General features: G+C 42.1%; 1 long non-coding RNA gene across 1 annotated transcript; it reads right to left on the bottom strand.

Annotated features, from left to right (window-relative positions):
• Positions 1 to 3651: 3651 nt before the first annotated feature.
• Positions 3652 to 19329, bottom strand: LOC122231165. The gene is made up of 4 exons (XR_006208338.1): positions 19160 to 19329; positions 6343 to 6406; positions 5817 to 5999; positions 3652 to 5064 (listed from the first exon to the last, which is right to left on the bottom strand). It is a non-coding gene; the product is annotated as an uncharacterized LOC122231165 (long non-coding RNA).
• Positions 19330 to 20936: the final 1607 nt, after the last annotated feature.

Here is a 20936-nt window from a genome sequence, read left to right as displayed (position 1 = left end):
GCTGTACTGACACAGCAAAGTATCTTCTAGTCTGGAACTGAGGGTGACAACGAGCCACACCCCCGCATGCACATCAGTACTCTCATAAATCCTCTGTTCCCAGAGCATATTTTAGAATATACTTTAACTATGTTCCAGATTTATATGATGGTTCAATGGTGTTCTCCTATGAGTTTTAAAATTTTAATAGGAAATATACATTCATTGAAAACAACAGCAAAAATGTTAGCCTTAATTTAAAACAAAATAAGCATTACATCATTAATGTTTAAAACTAACCTTAAAATATCCACCAGCAGATGGCAATATAATCTTAAATATTACTGGTAATAGGAGATTAAATAATTTATTAAAATAAATAAGTTTAACTAATTAATTAATGAAAATAAAGATGCATGGTTCTCCTGCACCAAGATTTTTTTCTTTTTAAAATGTCTATGTGAACGCCACAAAAAGTCATTAATTTTTTTAAGTTAAGTTTTAGAATTCCAGTAAAGTTGCAGTGTTATGTTAGTTTTAGGTGTACAATATGGTGATTCGACAACTGCGTGCATCATTACTTGGTGCTCATCAAGGTAAGTGTGCTCTTATTCCCCAGCCCCTCCCCCACCGTCCCCCTCCCCTCCACACTCCCCTCCCCTCTGGTAGCTCTCAGTGCTCTCTCTGCCTGCAGTTAAGAGTCTGTTCTGTGGTTTTCTCTCTCACTTTTTTCCCCCCTTTCCTTGTTTGTTTTCTTTCTTAAATTCCAATATGAGTAAAATCATATAGTATTTGTCTTCTCTGACTGAAAAATTCATTAATTTTATGACTATAAAATATATATTATCATTAGAATGCAACCTTAATTGTAAAACAAAATTACATGCTCGTTCTGAATTTATGATAATTCAGACATGGTCTATATGCAAGTATTATTGATTTCTAAGATTCAAAATACTCTCTTTAATTTTTATTTATTTTCTTTGAGAGAGAGGAAGAAACAGAATTTGTAGCAGGCTCCAGGCTCCAAGCTGTCAGCACAGAGCCCGATGTGGGGCTCAAACCCATGAACCAGCCCCGCGAACTGTGAGATCATGACCTGAGCCAAAGTTAGTTGCCTAACCAACTGAGTGATCCAGATGCCCCACAGAATATTCTCTTAAATGTCAGGTCCTGACTTGTTAGGAGAATCTTAAAATCATCTGCTTTTCCCAACCAATTAAACAATTCTTAGACACTTTCGCCAGCTGTAATTGTTGGCTCTGGGCCCTTTTATAACTTAAAGTGCTTACGTATGTGACACACAGAGTCTGTCACATTTTTCCATAACATATGATAAACTAAACGTGTACATAAATACAGAATGAAGTTAGTTAACAAAAAGTTAGCTTACTATAATATTCTGGAATTTACCTTGAATTTCCTCAGTTAGATTTCTTTTTAATTTATAGGACAATTGGAAGTCCCACCCAGAATTACTAGGCAAGAAGAAAGAAAAAGCATTCAAATTGGAAAGGAAGAAATAAAACAGTCACTGCTTGCAGATTCCATACTGCCATATATTGAAAACACTAAAGAAGTTAAAAGTAACCAATTCAGTAAAGTTGGAGATACAAACTCATATGCAAAAATCTGTTGCATTTACATTAATAATGAACTATCAGAAAGAGAAATTGAGAAAATAGTCCCATTTAAAGATGCCTAGAAAAGAATAAAATACCTAGGCACAAATTTAATCAGGGAGGTGAAAGTTCTGTACATTGAAAGTTCCAAGACATTAATGAAAAAAATTGAAGATGACACAAATAAATGGAAAGATACTCCATGCTCATGAATTGGAAGAATTAATATTGTTAAAATGCCCATACTACTAAATGCCATATACAGATTCAATGCAATCCCCATCAAAATTACAATGGCATTTTTCACAGAAGGAGAACACACAATCCTATAATTTGCATGGAACCACAAAAGACCCAGAATAGTCAATGCAATCTTGAGACAGAAAAAAAAAAAAAAAAGCTGGAGGCGTCATAGTCCCTGATTTCAAATTACATTACACAGCTATAACAATTAAAACAGTAAGGTATTGGCATAAAAACAGACACACAAATCAGTGGAACAGAATATAGAGCCTAGAAATAAACCCACACATATATGGTCAATTAATTTATGACAAAGGAGCCATGAATATACAATGGAGAAAGGACAGTGTCTTAAATATTTGGTCTTAAAAAAACTGGACAGCCACATGCAAAGCAATAAAACTGGACCACAATCTTACCCCACACACAAACACTAACTCAAAATGTATTAAAGAATGTAATACCTGAATGAAGATAAATACCTGTAATATTTAAATGTAAAACCTGAAACCATAAAACGACTAGAAGAAAACATAGGAGGTAAGCTCCCTGACCTAAGTCTTGGTGATGGTTTTTTGAATCTGACACTAAAAGCAAAAGCAATAAAAGCAAAAATAAGCACTTGGGACTATATCAAATTAAAAAGCTTCTGCACAACAACAATAAAAATCAGTAAAAAGGTAATCTGTATGGAAGAAAATAAATGCAAATCACATATGAGACAATGGGGCCAATATCCAAAATATATATAGAACTCCACTCAATATCAAACAAAACAACCCCCCCCCAACAATCTGTTTAAAAAATAAGCAGAAGTCCTGAATAGACATTTTCCCAAAGATATACAGATGGCCAGTATGTACATGAGAAGATGCTCAACATCACTGATAATCAGGGAAATGCAAATAAAAACCATGAGATAACAATGAATAACACATCACACCTGCTAGAACTGCTATCATCAAAAAGACAAGAAATAACAAGTGTTGGTGAGAATATGGAGAAAAGAGAACCCTCTTGCACTGTTGCTGGGTGCAGACGTGTGGAAAACAGGATGGAGTTTCCTCAAAAATTTAAAAATAGAAATACCATATGATCCAGCAATTCCACCTTTGCTTATTTATTTGTCCAAAGAAAACAAAAACTAATTTGAAAAGATATATACACCCCTAAGTTCACTGCAGCATTACCTACAATAGCCAAGATACAGAAACAACCTAAGTGTCCATTGGTGGATGAATGGATAAAACAGATGTGGTATGCAGACACAGTGCAATATTATTCAGCCATAAAACATGAAATCTTGCCATTCGTGATAACGTGAGTGGAACTTGAGGCATTATGCTAAATGAAGTAAGTCAGAGAGAGAAGGACATACTGTATTATCTCTCTTACATGTGGACTCTAAAACCAACCGACAAAGAAAAATACCAAACTTATAGATACAGAGAACAGATTGGTGCTTGTAGGAGGCTGGGGGGTGGGGAGGGGTGTTGGGAGAAATGGGTAAAGTTTGTTTTTTTTCAGTTTAAATAAATGGAATAATATTGTAAAAAAAAAATAAAAGGATGTTAACTTTGAAAATTTTTTGTAATATAGGGGACAGGAAAAAAACCATATGTCTATCAATAGAGTACTGGTTAAATGAAATAAATACAGTATAATCTGTAAAAGGAATACTATGCAGCTAGAAAAAAGAATGAGGAGAGAGGTCCTACATATGTGATTTTTTTCTTTATTTTGAAATAGTTTCAAACTCAAGGGATAAGTGTAAAAATTAGTACAAGGAATTTCCTTTTACCTTTCACTAACTTCTCCAAATCTTGCCATTTTTTACCATAATTGCTTTATCATTCTCTCGAATCAGATTTTTCTTCAGGCTTACAGAGATATAAATGAACTACTACATCATGTAAGTTAACCAGATATAATTGTAAGTGAAAAAAAATCCCGTTAGTGAGCAGTACAATCCAATTTTTGGATACACATATGCACACAAAAAAACAAAAACTATCAAGGAAAAAATATCAAGGAGCCCATATTACTTTGGTGTATCTACAAAGAATCATGAACACCTGGAAATTCTTCGAGCTGTGAGTCATAGACTCTGCTTCCCGCTGGACTCACCCATGTCCAGGCCACGCCCATACAAATATGGTAAGAATCTGAGGGTATGATCAGGTATCAGTAAATTTTAAAACTTCCAGTGTGATTCCAGTGTGAAACTCTGGTTAACAGCCACTTGTTTGAATCAGTTCCTGTCACAGTTAAGCGTCCACATGAATCACCCGGATATAATATTAATACACACATACTCATTCAGTAGGTCTGGGGTGGATTCTGAGCTCCCGCATTTGTAAGCAGCTCCCAGCTGCTGCTGCTGCTGCTGCTGCTGCTGCTGCTGCTGCTGCTGCTGGTCACGGACCAGACTTGGAAAAGCACTGGCTTAGTTTTTAAGGCGGTGGTTCTCCAAATGTAACGTGTTTCAAAAATCACCTGGGAAGGTTGGCAAAAACAGGCTCAGGCCCATTTTTACTGAAGTTTACTAAAGACCGGTCTACTTCAGTAAGTCTGGGCCATTCATTAGCTGTCTAGGTGAGGCCGACGGACACCAACATTTGAGAACGGCTGTTTTTCGACAACCAGAATGCCTGTAGCTGAGCAATCCTAAGATCATTACATGCACAATTAGTTTCTCTGATGGTAATGTGACACCTGGTTGCCAAGGTGACTGGCCTGGTTTGATGCCCTTCCCACTGGTTGGAATGCTGTAGAAATCCTACCCATCTTTCAGGGCCTACACGCATGACAATTTGTCTGCGAAGCGTCTCTAACCACCTCTACTGGATTGGGACTCTTGCATGGCTGTAAACACCTGCACTGACTCCTGCAGCACCTCGCCCCACACTCCCATTAGTGTTAAAGCTAAAACCAGAGACTGCATTTCCCATTTTTGTATTTGTCTTCCTTTCCTCTGAACCCTCCCTCCAATGACATGGATCTCTGTCCTCACCTTTGCCTACGTTGCAGCCCTTATTTGTTACTCGAGGCACGAGTATTCACGCCTTCATTAATGGGGTAAGTGAGCGAGGTGTTCCCGGGGGGCAGTGAGCTCTGGGTAGTGACTGCAGCTGGTTACATGTGCCGCATGGATGCAGGGATGCGGTCTTGCTCACACTACGTCCACCATACGCGGCACGCAGCACGTGTCCATATGTTGCTGTCGGTGAAAGACACAAGTGAAAGGGAACAAGAGTCAAGGCACAGAGAACTTTCATGGCGAGACAAGGATTTGAGAGCTGTTCAGTAAGCACTGTGATGCAACTTTTCAGCAGGGAAAATGTGTGATGATGATGAAGATTTTTAACACAGGGGCTGTGGCAAAAGCAGGGAGATGCTGGCCTGAAGAGGGAAGGGATCCTCCTGACAGTCCCATCAGGAGGATGTCATATAATCGAGGTTGGAGCAGATATGAAGGTATAAAACACAGGCTAATCATTTTATTGAGCATTTACTTTGTATTACTTATAATGCGAAGTACATACATGATCTTTTATCTTTATAAATGTGCCATGTGGTAGATATTCTCACTTTATAAATAATGAAATCTAGGCTCAAAGACATTAAGCCCCTTGTCAAAAGTCGCACATGGGAGCCAGAACTTGAACCCAAGACGGTCCCGCTCCAAAATCTTACTGCAGTAATCGCAGTGATGTGGTGGGAACACACAGCAGGTTCTGGAGATACTTCTATTCTGGGGAGAACTGACCCACTGGAATTACCGATTCAGGTTTGGGGAGACCAGAATGAGGCAGGAAGAAACAACATTTTGTAGCATGCCCTAATGATACGCCTGACCACGCCATGTCATTATGTGGTGAAGGCTGAAGTGACGGTCTGCGTACTCAGCATCTTCGTTGCAAACTCTTAGGAGGAATGTCTCAGGAGAAGCACACAGAATCCCCTGGTTACCTGTAATTCTGGCCCACATCTCCTCCTTTCCTTCTGGCTCCTGAAGTGCAATTTTCTGGTAGCTTGGGCATATTATAAAATAAAGGTGAGTGGCCAGGAAAAGACTTTCTGCTGATGTTTGGTGTGGGAGGTGGGTGCAGATGTCATCTTTTGTGGCTCAGTTTTCTGAGTCCATTAAATGCCCTGTTTTAAGAAAAGCGTAGTAAATACTTGTGCCTACCAGTACATTTTCAAATCATGAAATTAGAGCTGCTCTTAAGATCAATCAATAATAGAGAATTTGTTCAGAATGCGAAAAACTGAAAAAGCTCTACTTAATACCCACACGGTCCAAATCCATTCAGTTCTATCACAGCGGGAGAAGGCATGACATAATTCCAGATACGAATGAAAGTGGATTGAATTTTCTGAAAACTATAATCTGGCTCTAATTTAAAAAATATTACCTCAGTCGGTGGGCTTTTAGTTTTTTAAGCTCCTAGGCAACAGTGGCACAAATGATTGTGTTGTTTTTTTTGACATCTACCTTACTTAGGCCCGTCAAACGGCTCCGGACATGGCAGTGCCCCAGTCTCCGCACAGCCCCAAACCTAAATTGGAAGGAAATGGTTACTGCTGGTCCAGGAGATTCTGGATCCTTTCCAATGTGCTTGATTTTGTCATCACTTTTATTTTTAAAAATGGTTTTCGTTATTCTGAAAAAAAGATCTTAGAAAATATGTAAAAGCATAAAGAAAAAAGTCTCCTATAATCTCATCATTCGGTGCCAGCCGCTGGTAACCTGCTCTAACTCTGGAGTGCAAATATATGCATGCACTCACTCAACTTTGTGAGAGGACATCAAGTCCAGTCTTTCGTGGTCAGACTGCAGGAAAGTATTAAGAGATGCAGGAAAGGGGGCATGCTGAAGGGTGTGCTATGTGAGGCCAGGTGAGCCAATAGGAAATTGTATTGTTTCACTGGGAGGGCCCTCAGGGATGGGTTTGCCATCAGTGGTGGGCCAGTCAGGGTGTTGACGTGGCCTCCCTGCAAGCCAGGACTGACAGTAGGGCCGGAGAGCTGGGCCTGCTCATGGCAGCAGGGATGAGGTCGTATGACCACTAGCTGTCAATGATGTTGAACTTCCAGAAGCCAGGGGCCACGATTACTTGTGAGGTCAGCAAGGTTGCAAAGGCAATCACCAACGCGGCTTGGCCTTGAGGGAACTGTGGTCCCCAGGGGCATATAGTTGTGCCCCACATGCTAAATGCAGAGAAAGGCAAGAATACACGGGCAGGAGACTGAGGTCTGCCCCCACCCCACTACCACCAATAACAGTATCTTCCTCTGCATTTGGACTCAATCTGGTTCTCACACCTGGAACCTGTTCACTGATGAGGTGGGCAGTGAACCATTGCCAGCTAAAATACTAGATACCCAGTTAAGTTCGAATTTCAGATAAACAACGAATGATGTTTTAATGTAAGTATATCCCAGGCAATACTTGGGACATACTTATGCTAAGTTTTTTAAAATTATGTATCTAAAACTCAAGTTTAATTAAGTTCTTATATTTTTATTACTTAATATGGCAATCCTAGTTCTGGAGAAAGGATCCTGATGCCATAAAGAATTTACACTATGATGATTCTTCTGATATTTCCTCAAAGGGACCTATGTCTATTTACTTGGGTGCTGGTGCACGGATGTTCTGAGGACTATTCGACATAGGACTTGAGTTGACGTTTATACTCATAGACCAGAAGTTTCTCTGTGGCTTCCTACTGGGTAATGAGTGAAGTAGTAGCCAGGTTTCAGCTTAGAGTGGGTCTACTGAGCCCAGGACTTGGGGGACTGGTGATCATTTCCTTGGCTCAGGAACACACAAAAGGGATTGACATACGTAGCAGTTGGAGTAGCTAGCATAGTAGGCCTCGGCCTGTGGTGGGGGAGGCCTCTAAAAGTGCATGCATTCCTTCCTACCCTCTATGTTCTGCCAAGATAGTAATGAATTAAAAAAAAGTGTTATATCTCACATCTCAAGAGATGGGACAGACATTAGCCCCACCCTTAAGGATCATAAGGAAGCATGGGTGGTGGTCCCCATCACCCATCTGTTTATTTCACCTGTCTCTGTCCTGCAGAGAGATTACACAAGCTCTCCTAAGTATTAGCCTCTATTGAGGCTGCTGTGCTGGGTATGGATTCATTGGTAGAACATGTTAATAAGATCTCGGGCACATGGTATGCACACAGTGATTTGGCAAATACTTTCTTTTCTTCCTTCCTTTTTTTTTGTTAATGTTTTTATTTATTTTTGAGAGACAGAGAGAGACAGAGTGTGAGCAGGGAAGGGGCAGAGAGGGAGACACAGAATCTGAAGCAGGCTTTAGGCTCTGAGCTGTCAGCACAGAGCCCAACGTGGGCCTCAAACTCATGAACCATGAGATCATGACCTGAGCCAAAGTTGGACGCTCAACCAACTGAGCTCCCAGACGACCCTTGGCTAACACTTTCTTTGCTGCTCCAAGCAGAAAAAAAAAGTATTAGAAACTATTGGCATTCCCATGGAACATGCAGAAATGCACATGACAGTTTTGCTCTAGGGCTCTCTGTCAAAATACAGTCAGAAGAGATCTGGACCATCTGAACATCCCACAGAACATCACATTGATGACCTCATCTTGATTAAGTCAGACAAACAAGACATGGCTAGCAGGAGACCATGGTAAGACACTTTCATTCCAGAGCATGGGAGACAAACCTTTCAAAGACTCAGGAACCTGCCACGCAGGGAAATCTCTTAGAGTTCCAGTGGTCAGAGTCATGCTGGGACAGCTACTCGAGTGAAAGATAATTTGCTCCATCTTGCATCCTCTACTACAAAGAAAGAAGCACAGTATCTCTAAGGTCTCTCTGGGCTTTGAAAGCAGCACATTCTGTACCTAAGACTTGTATTCTAGACCATATGCTGCATCGTCCAGAAGGCTGACAGATTTGAGTAGCGCCCAGGCAGGAAGAGTTTCTGCATAAGGACTGGGCTGTAGTGCAATTAGCGCTTCCAGGCTATTTGGCTGACGGGATGATGTGGAGATGCCAGCTGTGGGCAGAGAGGTAGTGTGCAGTTTATGGCAACCCCCAGTGGGAGAATTAAATGCAAGCCCCTGGGTTTCCGTGGCAGAACCATGCCTTCTGTAGCAGAGATGTTTATGCCTTCCAAGAGACAGATCCTGGTGTGTTGTGTTACTAGACCTTGGCAAAGTAGAAACACTTGCCTGTTTTCACCAAATGACCATACTTCCAGAAGTAGCCATTATAATCTGATTCTCTTAGACGCAGCAAGTCGTAAGATTGATTTCCATCCTAAGATGGAAATGGCACGTCTGGGATTGAGCCTCAGCTGAACCAGAGCACATGAGTCAGTTGCAAGAGCAAGTAGTTTTTGGAGGTCACCGAGAGGACATGACCACCGGTTGACCTGGAAGCTGAACCTGGCAATCAGAGGATCCTCACCCCTGCTCCTATCCTTGGAATGTACATCCTGCCCACTGTTTCCACAGTGGGAGCCATTTTCAAGGACTCAGCTTTGAGATAGCAACGTGTTGAGATTTCTGGGACTGAATACATGACTGAACTCATTCAAGACCTCTATACAAACCATTAAGACGTGTAGGTGTGGAGAGTTACTCATTTTGCAGCTGCCCAAGACAAGGCTTGTATGCAAGCTCCCTTGGTTGTTAAAACTGCCACTTATCAATTTGGAGTGGCCTGCCTCTTTCTTTGGTCTCTCCTTGCCCTCCAAGCATGGGGGCCAGTTTGCAAACCAACAGTATCCCAGACCCCCTTGCCACTTTCAAGGTTGGTATTAGCATCATTCGTCAGCTTGCACCTATGGCCACCAGGGGAGTCACATACGCAAGCTAAAAGAGCTGGTTTATGGACTGGTTGGGTTGGTATGTGAGTGAGATCCAAAAATGAATACCTGGTACACCGTAGCCTTACTTAAGTGTGGATCTGCAAGACCGTGGTAGGGAAAATTTTCCTAATCGTGGAGTTTTGAGTATTGGACTTGATTGTTGCTATTGTGTAGAATAAGGGGCCTGAGGTGAGAAAAGGAGGGTGTGTATGAGTGCGAGTGTGTGTGTGTGTGTGTGTGTGTGCATGCACACATGCATAAAAACACATACATCCTCTCAGGTAGTGGTGAGTGGTCTGGCTGGTTGGTCAGAAGCCAGAAAGGGAAACAGCTGAAAGACTGAACACAAGAAAGCTTGTGAGAGGCTTGTGAAGGGACGTGTGGGAGTAGAGCTGAAGTGTGAAGGGTTTTACATCACGGGTAATGTCCTCCAGAAAACAAGTGCCCACCGTGGAAAAGACACTGAATAACAACACAGATAAAATGTTTTGATCAGTCGACATTAGCTCGCCTTGCCATTGGTCCCTCTGTACTGGAGTGGAGTGGTCATGGGGACAGGGATGGATGGCGTGACTCCCATTTATCAGTTGCCCCATGAATAGAGCAAATGGTGGCAGCCATGGAGTTCCGTGGCTTGGATATTCCTTTAAGAAGAAACCTGCTGACCAGCTGTGAGGAGTGCAGGTAGCTGATGGTCTTCACTGGCAGCACCTTCTGGATGCATCACAGCATCTGGATGGCAACCACCCCCTCTTCCCAGGCAGCTCAGGCACTGGCTGAGCCCCGCGGGAGTAACAGTACCCTTTCTGCCCAACACGGGACTCTTCTACCAGCCATCTTTGCTCTAGAGCTCAAAGGGGGCCAAGCGAGAGTTTTGCAGAGGTGCACCTCCGGCTAGGGCCTCTCTGCTCAATCCGCCTGGCTTCTCCCTTTCTTTTCACGAGTCCAAATGCTAGCATCACAGTCTGCTCCTGCTCCCTTTTCCATTTATTTTTCATAGACGCCTCCACCACCTCCTCCTCCACCTCCTTCTGGGCATCTGCTTCCTAGAGGACCCAACAGATGCAGAGGCATTTCTGCTCTCCTTTGTTGTAATAATGAATGTACCTTTAATTTTCAAAGTATGTGTTTGAATAATTCTCTTCCCTGCTGTTTGCTTCTTGGTGTTGAATAGTTTATTATGTGGTACTCATCTCACCTGAATGTACTTGAGTGCTCACACAAATCATTCACAAAGATATATTTTAGTGTGTCAAGAATAAGGTCTTAGTATAACAATTCCACAAAGGAGTGGCTAATGATATAATCTGTACTAGTTAAATGTGCCTCCATTCCATGATGTATAGCACAGGTAGTACAGACAGATCTGTTGAGAAGCAATACTCCCTCACCAAAGAAATAAAGTCACAAGATTTGTTATTTATAGATCTCAGATATGGGTGAGGGGAACTTCGGGAATGATCTGGGGGACAGCAGTCCTCTGTTCCAGGCCATGGGTCAGGAGATGGTAGAAAGCAGGGTAGCAAGTACCTCTTACTTATAAGGTGGTTGGGCAGAGGACACTACCTTTTCACAGGCTCAGTGCTAAGCAGTTATTTCAAAAGGTGCCCTGAAATCAGTAATCAAAAAACTCTTCCAACAAACAAAAGTCTAGGACCAGATAGATTTTACTAAACATTTAAAGAAGTTAATACCTATTCTTCTCAAACTCTTCTAGAAAGTAGAAGAGGGAGGAAAGCTTTCAAATTCATTCTACAAGGCCAGTAATACCCTGACTTCAAGATCAGATAGACATTACATAAAAAAGAAAACTATAGGCCAATATCCCTGATGAGCATAAATGCGAAACTCAACAAAATATTAGCAAACTGAATCCAACAATACATTAAAAGAATCAGTCATCTCGATCAAGAGGGAGTTGTTCCAGGGTACAAGATGGTTCAATATTTGCAAACCAATCAACGTGATACATCACATTAACAAAATGAAGGATAAAAACCATATGATCATTTTGATCCAGGAAAAGCATTTGACAAAATTCAACATCCATTTATGAAAGAAGTTCTCAACAAAGTGGGCTTAGAGGAAACAGATCTCAACATAATAAAGGCCATATATCACAAACCCACAGCTAATATCATACTTAGTGGGAAAAAGCTGAGAGCTTTACCTCTGATACCACAATTAAGACAAGGATGTCTACTCTCACCACCTGTATTGAAGTCCTAGACTCAGCAATCAGACAAGCAAAAGAAATAAAAGGCAACAAAATTGGTTAGGAAGAATTTAAACTGTCACTATTGGCAGATGACATGATAAAACACATAGAAAACCTAAAAAACACACTAAAAAACTATTAGAACTAATGAAATAATGCAGTAAAATTGCAGGATACAAAATTAACATAGAGAAATATGTTGAGTTTCAATATAATAATAACAAAGTAGCAGAAAGAGAAATTAAGAAAACAACCCCATAATTGTACCAAAAAGAATAAAATACCTAGGAATAAATTTAACCAAGAAGGTAAATGGTCTGTATTCTGAAAAATATAAAACTTTAATGAAAGAAATTAAAGATGAAAAAAATGGAGAGATATACCATTGCCATGCCCATGGAGTGGAAAAATTAATATTGTCAAAATGTCCATATTACCCCAAGCAATCTACAGATTCAATGCAGTCCCTGTCAAAATACCAACAGCATTTTTCACAGAGCTAGAAAAAATAATACTAAAATTTGTAAGGAACCATAAAAGACTTTGAATAGCCAAAGTAATCTTGAGAAAAATCTTGGGAGGTATCTCAGTCCCAAATTTCAAGCTATGAAAAGCTATAGTACGGTGCTGGCACAAACACAGATATATAGATCAATGGAACAAGATAGCCCAGAAATAAACCCATGCTTAGATGGTCAATTAATCTATGAAAAAGAAGGCAAGAATATCTAATGGGGAAAAGACAGTCTCTTCAACAAAATGTGTGGGAAAACTGGACAGCAGCATGCAAAAGAATGAAACTGGACCACCTTCTTACACCATACACAAAAATAAATTCAAAATGGATTAAAGACCTAAAGTTAGACCTGAGACCGTAAATATCCCAGACAAGAACACAGGCAATAATTTCTTTGACATTGGCCAAAGAAACATATTTGTAGGTATGTCTCCTTTTTAAAAATTTTTAATGTTTTATTTTATTTTTGACAGAGAGAGACAGAGACAGAGCTCGAGTGGGGGAAGGGCAGAGTGTGAGGGAGACACAGCATCTGAAGCAGGCTCCAGGCTCTGAGCTGTCAGTACAGAGCCTGATGTGGGACTCGAACCCATGAGCTGTGAGATCACGACCTGAGCTGAAGTTGGATGCTTAACTGACCGAGCTACCCAGGCGCCCCTAAATATGTCTCTTAATGCAAGAGAAACAAAAGCAAAAATAATCTATTGGGATGACATGAATATAAAAACCCTTTGTACAGTGCAGGAAATCATCCACAAAACAAAAGAGCAACCTATTGAATGGGAGAAAATATTTGCAAACGATATATCTAATAAGGGGTTAATATCCAAAATATATAAAGAACTTCTACAACTCAACATCAAAAAACCCAGACAATCTTATTAAAAACTGGGCAGAGGACCTGAATAGACATTTTTCTAAACAAAATACACAGATGGCCAACAGACACATGAAAATATGCTCAACATCACTCATCATCAGGGAAATGCAAATCAAAATCACAATGAGATAGCACCTGATTATCTGTCAGAATGGCTACAGCCCAAAAGACAAGAAACAACGAGTGCTGGCAAGGATGTGGAGAAAAAGGAACCTGTGCACTGTTGGTGGGAGTGTAAACTGGCAGGGCCACTGTGGAAAACGGTATGTAGTTTCCTTAAAAAATTAAAAAGAGAAGTACCATATTATCCAGTAATTCCACCACTGTGCATTTACCCAAAGAATATGAAGACATTAATTCAAAAAGATGCATGCACCCTTATGTTCATTGCAGCATTATTTACAACAGCCAAGACATGGAAGAGACCTAAGTGCCCACTGATAGACGAACGGATGAAGAAGATATGGTACACACACACACAGGAACACTACTCAGCCACAAAAAAGAATGAGGTCTTGCCATTAGTGACAACATGGATGGACTTGGAAGGTATTATGCTAAGTGAGCTAAGTCAGAGAAAGGCAAATATCATATTATTTCACTTATATGTGGAATGTAAAAAACAGAAAATGAACAAGCAAACAAATAAACAAACAAATAAACAGAAATAGACCCATAAATACAGAGAACAAAGTGATGGTAGCCAGAGGGGAGAGGTAGGGGGATGGGCAGAATGGGTGGAGGGAAGGGGGAGACACAGGCTGCCAGTGATGGGAGAACAAGTCACCGGGATGAAACGTGACCTCACGGGGAGGACACCAGTGCTGTGTGGTAGTGGTCCGAGTAGCCTTATGTTAGTGACAGGCCGTGTGAGCAGGGCGCAGCGTGTGGAGCTGTGTGTGCCTGAAACTCGTGCGACATAACCCGACTGTGCCTCAGGAAGACAAAGAAAGAAACTGAAAAAGGCCCGGGAAAGCAAAGCAGGGACCGGTGGCAGGGACCCTCAGCTCGGCGGTCATGGATGTCCAGACTCGGGCGCCAGCAGGTTGTCACACCACGATGCACACCTGGAGTTTTTCTCTGCACAGATGTGTCAGGTGGTAGAAATATCCAGTAACTGCAGAGCACACTGTGGAAACTTGACCTGCAGCTTGAATGTACTTGTAAAGGGTGGGCTGTATGTGCCTGGACGGTAGGTGTTCGGTACCTATTTGCTGAACGAACGAAGGGATAAATAACTGGTATACATCTACTAGCTGAACAGTTGTTTAGAAGTGTTAGTGTAGAATTGATTGACGTTATTTTAATTATTTTAGTGAAGTTATGTAGTAATTATAAACTATTATTAAAAAGCATGGCAATTCTTGGCATAATTCTCTGAGCAGCCCTTTGCACACAAATCTGTGGTCTCTGGTTCCAATTACCACCTCTTTGGCATATTTTCAGGCCCCGTGGGGGTTTCCTATGACTTCCTGTTAGCGTGGGACCCAGGGTACCAAAGTGGCCTCACTGAGCTCCCGGCAGCCTGTCCGGCCTTTGCAAGCAGCCTCCTGCCCCCGAGGACCCTACTTCCAGCATGCCGACCATGTTCTGCTGCCTGCACGTGACTTCCTGCTGATCGGAACATTCCAGTGTGCCGGCTGTCAGTGAGCTGAGGTGGGATGTCCTGGTGGCAGGGTTCTGAGGCCTGTGCCAAAGAAACTTCAGGGAAGTTCGGTGGGAACGGGACGCTGTGGCGTCACATGTGGGTTCTTAGGGCGGACGACACGTGCCAGGGGTCACGCCCTGAAATGGAACAAGAGAGAAGGCCACGCTGGGCCCGGGGAGAAGTGAGGCTTGCGTCCCACGTGTGCGAGGCCCAGGCCGGCGGGGCGTGGGCGCTGCTGGCACCAGTACCGTTGTCAGTGTGGCCCACTCAGCCATGGGCGGCAGGATGCCCGGGAGGGACAGGACTTGGGGCAAGCCAGTCCTTCAGGCCCTGCCTGGGCTTCGGAGAGCCGGGAGCCTGTCTGCAGACCACTCCTCATAGGTGGGGAGCAAGTCCTTTCTGGAAGGGAGGCTGGGTGGGCTTTCTTTGTGGCCGCAGCACCTGGTGTGTAGAGGGCCTCTTCTCCTTTTTTTTTTTTTTAAAGTAAAATCTGTTGTCTTATTGTATGTAAACTGTAAGTGTGCAATTTAATGCGCTTTGATATATGTAAGCAACCATGTAATAAAACTGTTCCAATTAAGGCAGAGGACACGCTCATCACCCAATATAAAATTCCCTCTTTTCCTCTTCCTGGTCCATCTTGTCTCTCTTGTGCACTGTGTCTTTAGTTGGATATGGTGTGTGTGTGTGTGTGTGTGTGTGTGTGTGTGTGTGTGTGTGTGTGTGATTTTAGAGACTGAGAGAGCAAGAGAGTGTATGTGAGCAGGGGAAGGGCATACAGAAAGAGAGAATCCCAAGCAGGCTCCACACTCAGCACAGAGCCCGAGGCAGGGCTCAATCCCATGACCCTGGGATCATGACCTGAGCTGAAACCAAGAGCTGGACATTCAATCAACTGAACTAGACAGGCGCCCCCCGATAGGCTGTTTTTGAAGTTCATACACATCTATGTTTTGGTAGTTTGTTCATTATTGTTGCTGGGCAGTTTTCCATGGAATGAATGCATTAAAATCTGTCCAACTCTACATCTGGTACAATATGTGAGTTGTTTCCTGGCTTTGTTCTGTTTTATTTTGTTTGACTCTTATGGAGAAAATAGTTATAAATAGACTTGAGATTTGTGTTTTTGTGGACAGATGTTTTCATTTCTCTTGGGTAAATGTGATACATACACACAATGGAATAGTATTCAGCCATAAAAAAGAAGAAAATCTTGTCATTTGGCAAAACCTGGATGGACCTTGAGGGCATCATACTGAGTGAAATAAGTCAGATAGAGAAAGACAAATACCACATGATCTTACTTATGTGTGGCCTCTAACTCAGAGACAAAGAGAACAGACTGGGAGTTGCTGGAGATGGGCTGGGGTGGGTGAGATGGGTGAAGGTCAAATGGTACAAAGGTTGGGGTAGAACACACTCCCTTTCCATAAGCTACTGATACAACATTTAATTGTCAGGATGAGGCCAGACGAGGAAGGATGTCCGATGTTGCGTGATGCTCACGTCCCTCCCTACACCCCCAATAAATATTCGTTTTACAAAAATAGCTACTGGCTCACAAACTATAGTTTGTTGACCCTGGCTGCAGGCAACACATACATTTGATTAAAAAGTTAAATATTAATCTTCAAATCTAAGTTATAATATGTTGCTTTTATTTTTCCTCTTCGAACAATTTTAACTGACACACAACATAGAAAAAACTATGTAAACACCAACATAACTATTTCCCTTAAATCTCTCCCTGTAGCTCTGGTGCTTCACTCACCTGCTCTCTGGGGAGGACAGCCCGCCCTTTTACCTCGTATGCTGATTCTGTACACAACGGGGTACGAATGAATAATCTGACTAAATCTATCCCTAAAAGTCTCTTGTTGCTATTTTCTCCCAAACAGCTGTGGGTCTTCAAATCACATGTTCACGGCATCTTTCAACCTCCCATTTCTGAATACAGGCAAAATCGTTGTGTCTGATCTGAGAATCGCGGCTCTGTGAGTCAACACTGCGTTCTAAAGGACTCATTCCACCCTTTCCAGGTCTTCTTCCACCATCTTTTCAAGCAGGCAGAAGTCATTTGAGGGAGGCACGTCCAGGCTGAGTGAGGTTTTGGCAGATGGGGGGAAAGGGAGGAGACTGGATTCCCTACCTTTTAATTTTTGTAACAAAGGAAACCTAGGCCCCGGGGGAGGTTAAGAAGTTTGCTCAAAGAAGATGAAGATACTTCCTGATTTCTCCTGTTTTGTGTCTTGTTCCTATACTGAATTTATTATGTTTGGGTTCTAACTGATATATATCTATATTTTTAATTTTTTTTTAATGTTTATTTATTTTGGTGAGAGAAAGAGACACACACAGAATGCGAGTGGGGAGGGGCAGAGAGAGGGGGAGACACAGAATCCGAAGTGGGCTCCAGGCTCTGAGCTGTCAGCACAGAGCCTGACATGGGGCTCAAACCCACAAACTGTGAGATCGTGACCTGAGCTGAAGCTGGACACTCAACTGACTGAGCCACCCAGATGCCTATATGTGTATATATATATATAGGCATAATATATGATAATATATAATATATATGTATGCATATATATATATTAATGGGAATGAGAAGCTGGAGGAAGAACATTTCTCTAAATGTTGGTGCACAGCTTCAGATATCTGTGGTTGGAGAAGTGCTTTACTGTGATGAAGGGGTAACGTGACCTTCCCGATACGAGTGCATTTGTGGCTAGTCCTCTGTTGTAGTATAAAGTTCATGCGTCCTCTCAGTTCCAAAATGCAGTGATCCAAAGACAGAAAGGACAAAAACATTTTAGTATTGTCTTAAAATAGAAGTTAATTTCATTCTTTTTTTGAAGCTTAAAATAGTATGTAATTACAGTCCAATCCATGCTAATTAAGAAACACTGGCCACAAGGATCTAGCTATCTACTACTAGCAAATTTAATAATAGAAGAGCAGAATTTTTGAGTAGAAGAGACTCCATAGATCATTTGTGTCAGGGGCTCTTATCCTTTTAGGATTATGGGTCACGCTATATACCTTATACTTTTGGATTCTATTCTCCAGGCGATATGTTCACATTTTTACAGTGTATGTGTGAGTCTTTGTCTATTTTACTCACCTTAGGGACAGCTGAACTTATTCATAGATCTCTCCCTTTGCTTCTAAGAATATCTGACACATTCATGATTTTGTAAAATAGTATTTGAAAGGCTTTTGAGAAGCAATTTATTGACATATGGGGGGCCTGTCCTTAAACCATTCAAATAACTTTTAGGCTATAAATACAGAGAACAAACTGGTGGCTGCTGGAGCAGAGGGGGTGCAGGGTGGGCAAAATGGTGAAGGGTTTCGGGTGGGAGACACAGGCTTCCAGTTATGGAAGTAGATCATAGGAATAAGAGGCACAGCACGGGGGACACATTTCATATGGTAAGAGTTGGGATGGTCACAGGTGGGGACATGTGTAGCAAGCACAGCATGGTGGACGGACTGGCCGGGTCACTGCGTCATGCACCTGAAACTGCCATGACATTATGGCAACTATACTCAAAAAACCCCCACGAAACAACCAAAGCCAAATAACTTCTCTCCTTCTTTACCAATATGTTATAAGAGAAAGAATGCAGTAATATGAGTCAGAATCAGCTGATCCTTCAAGTCACCCTGGGGGCCTCATCATCGTCATATGGGAGCATCACCCCAAACCCGCATCTGAATTTACACATGGAGCTGTCGGTAGTCTCTAACAACGTCCCTCCTCTGCCCCACAGGTTTGCCGGACACGAAATCTATCCACAGCTCAGACAACCAAACGAACCGTTGAAGCGTGTGTGGAACCGATTTGTCACGCTGTGTGTGCTTTGGAATTCTCATCAGGGCAGACTGTTTCCTCGCCTAAATTCCTGCACCTCCCGAGTGAGCGGCAGGTGTGGACGCAGATGCAGGCGGGTGGGCGCAGGATCTGCTCTTCACCATCACCCTGACCCCCACCCTGACCCTCCAGATCAGCTGACGCGGGGGCAGCAGGGGCTGTGGATCCAGCGGACCCTCGAAGGTGGAGAGTCAGGTGTCCCACGAGTGGGGAGGGTCCCGCAAGGAGGGCGCGCCCACGGGCGGAGACATAGGTGCACTGACGGGTGGCACCGTCTTCCTCCTGGAGTCCAGTTGCCCAGGACTTACCTGAATTCCAAAGACTGCTGGCCTCTGCTCTTTCTGCAGGCCGATCATAGCAGCTAACGTCTCAAAACTGCCGCTTCTGTTTCACCCAAGGCCCCAGTTTTGTTCAGGAATTAGTGCAGGAGGATCGTGTCATTGGGATCTCTTCCAGGTCAGAAGCACCACAAGCATATACACCTGGAAATTACAGGGGCCACAATAAGTCCTTTATTTTCTTTATTGTATTTTTTTAAATTCTTTTTTTTAAGTTTATTTATTTGAGAGAGAGAGACCGTGCACGTGAGCAGGGGAGGGGCAGAGAGGGAGACAGAGAATCCCAAGCAGGCTCCACCCTGTCAGCACAGAGCCTGGCGTGGCGCTTGAACTCACAAACCGTGATATCATGACCTCGGCCAAAATCAAGAGTGGGACGCTTGACGGACTGAGCCACCCAGGTGCCCCTCTGTATCCTATTCTTTATATACACCACAGAGAAATTAAGGTAGTGAAGGTTTTGAATTTTTGAGGCAAACATTACATTCTTGTGTCCTGGTCCTATCATTGGTTGTGAAAACTTCCATCACTGTGGGTTTCCTATTTGGGTAAATTTTGCATATGTTCTTTAAAAATATCAATTCCAGGGGCACCTGGGTGTCTCAGGGGGTTGAGTGTCCAACTTTAGCTCAGGTCATGATCTTATGGTTTGTGAGTTCAAGCCCAGCGCCAGGCTCTGGGTTGACAGCTTGGAGCCTGGAGCCTGCAGCCTGCTTCGGGTTCTGGGTCTCCCTCTCTCTCTGCCCCTCCCCAGTTCACACTCTGTCTTTCTCTCAAAAATAAACATTAAAAAAAGTAAAATATCAATTCCATTTCTTTTTCTGGCTTCATATCGAACAGTTTCACATTACATGGAACTCACTTGTGGAAAACACTAAAAACTGCTGCTTTGTGCAACTAAAATTCACAATGGGACTAGTGATGCTTTTATCAGGTATTTTAGACATTATTCAAATGTCAAACTAAAAAATGACAAAGGACTGGCAAAGGTACACTAAAAATATAAATATTTATAGTCTCTTCTTTGTGTAGGCCCTAAGCTCTTTGGTCACATTCTATAATGTCATTTTTTTTTTTTTTCAAATTATGTCACTTTTCTCTGATTCTCCCCTGCTCCTGGGAGGCAGGGGGTTCTCTGTCATCTCAACCCATGGTGCAGTCACTGCCCATAATAGGGAAGGAGGGAGGGAGGGATGGACAGATGGATGGGCGAATGGATGGATGGGTAAATGAATAAGAGAAATAAAGGGTGAGAAGGAAGAATTAATCTGCCTAACAAAATTAACTTTTGGAGAACTTTATTTTATCGATGTTTGCAAATACGTGGTGCCTTGAATATTGCAATTTCTCATATTGACTATTTTAATAAATGATTTAAGAATCCTTAGATTGCAAGGTACAAAGACATGCTTGAATTGCCTTGAAGATAAGGATATTTGTTTTCAGAATATTAAGTGGAAAACTTTCAAATATCTAAAGGAGTTATAGTATCTTTTAACTTGAAATTTAGAAATACCCAAATAAATGAAGTCATAAAATATAGATGTTTTTATATATTTAACCAATTATTACCCCAAACCCATTATTATTATTTCAGAATTCTTGAGTTTCTGTTTCCTCATCTAGAGAATGTTCCTCATCTAGAGAATGCCAGTCTCAGTGAGGTTCAAATGAGAACTTTTACTTAAAAAAACAACTCAGTGACTAAGTGGTAAACTATAATATTAGTTTTCTTTTACATTCCTCG

The sequence above is a fragment of the Panthera tigris genome, chromosome D1 (assembly GCF_018350195.1).
Source record: "Panthera tigris isolate Pti1 chromosome D1, P.tigris_Pti1_mat1.1, whole genome shotgun sequence".
Classification (NCBI taxonomy): domain Eukaryota; kingdom Metazoa; phylum Chordata; class Mammalia; order Carnivora; family Felidae; genus Panthera; species Panthera tigris.
This window is presented reverse-complemented; position numbering and strand designations above follow the sequence as displayed.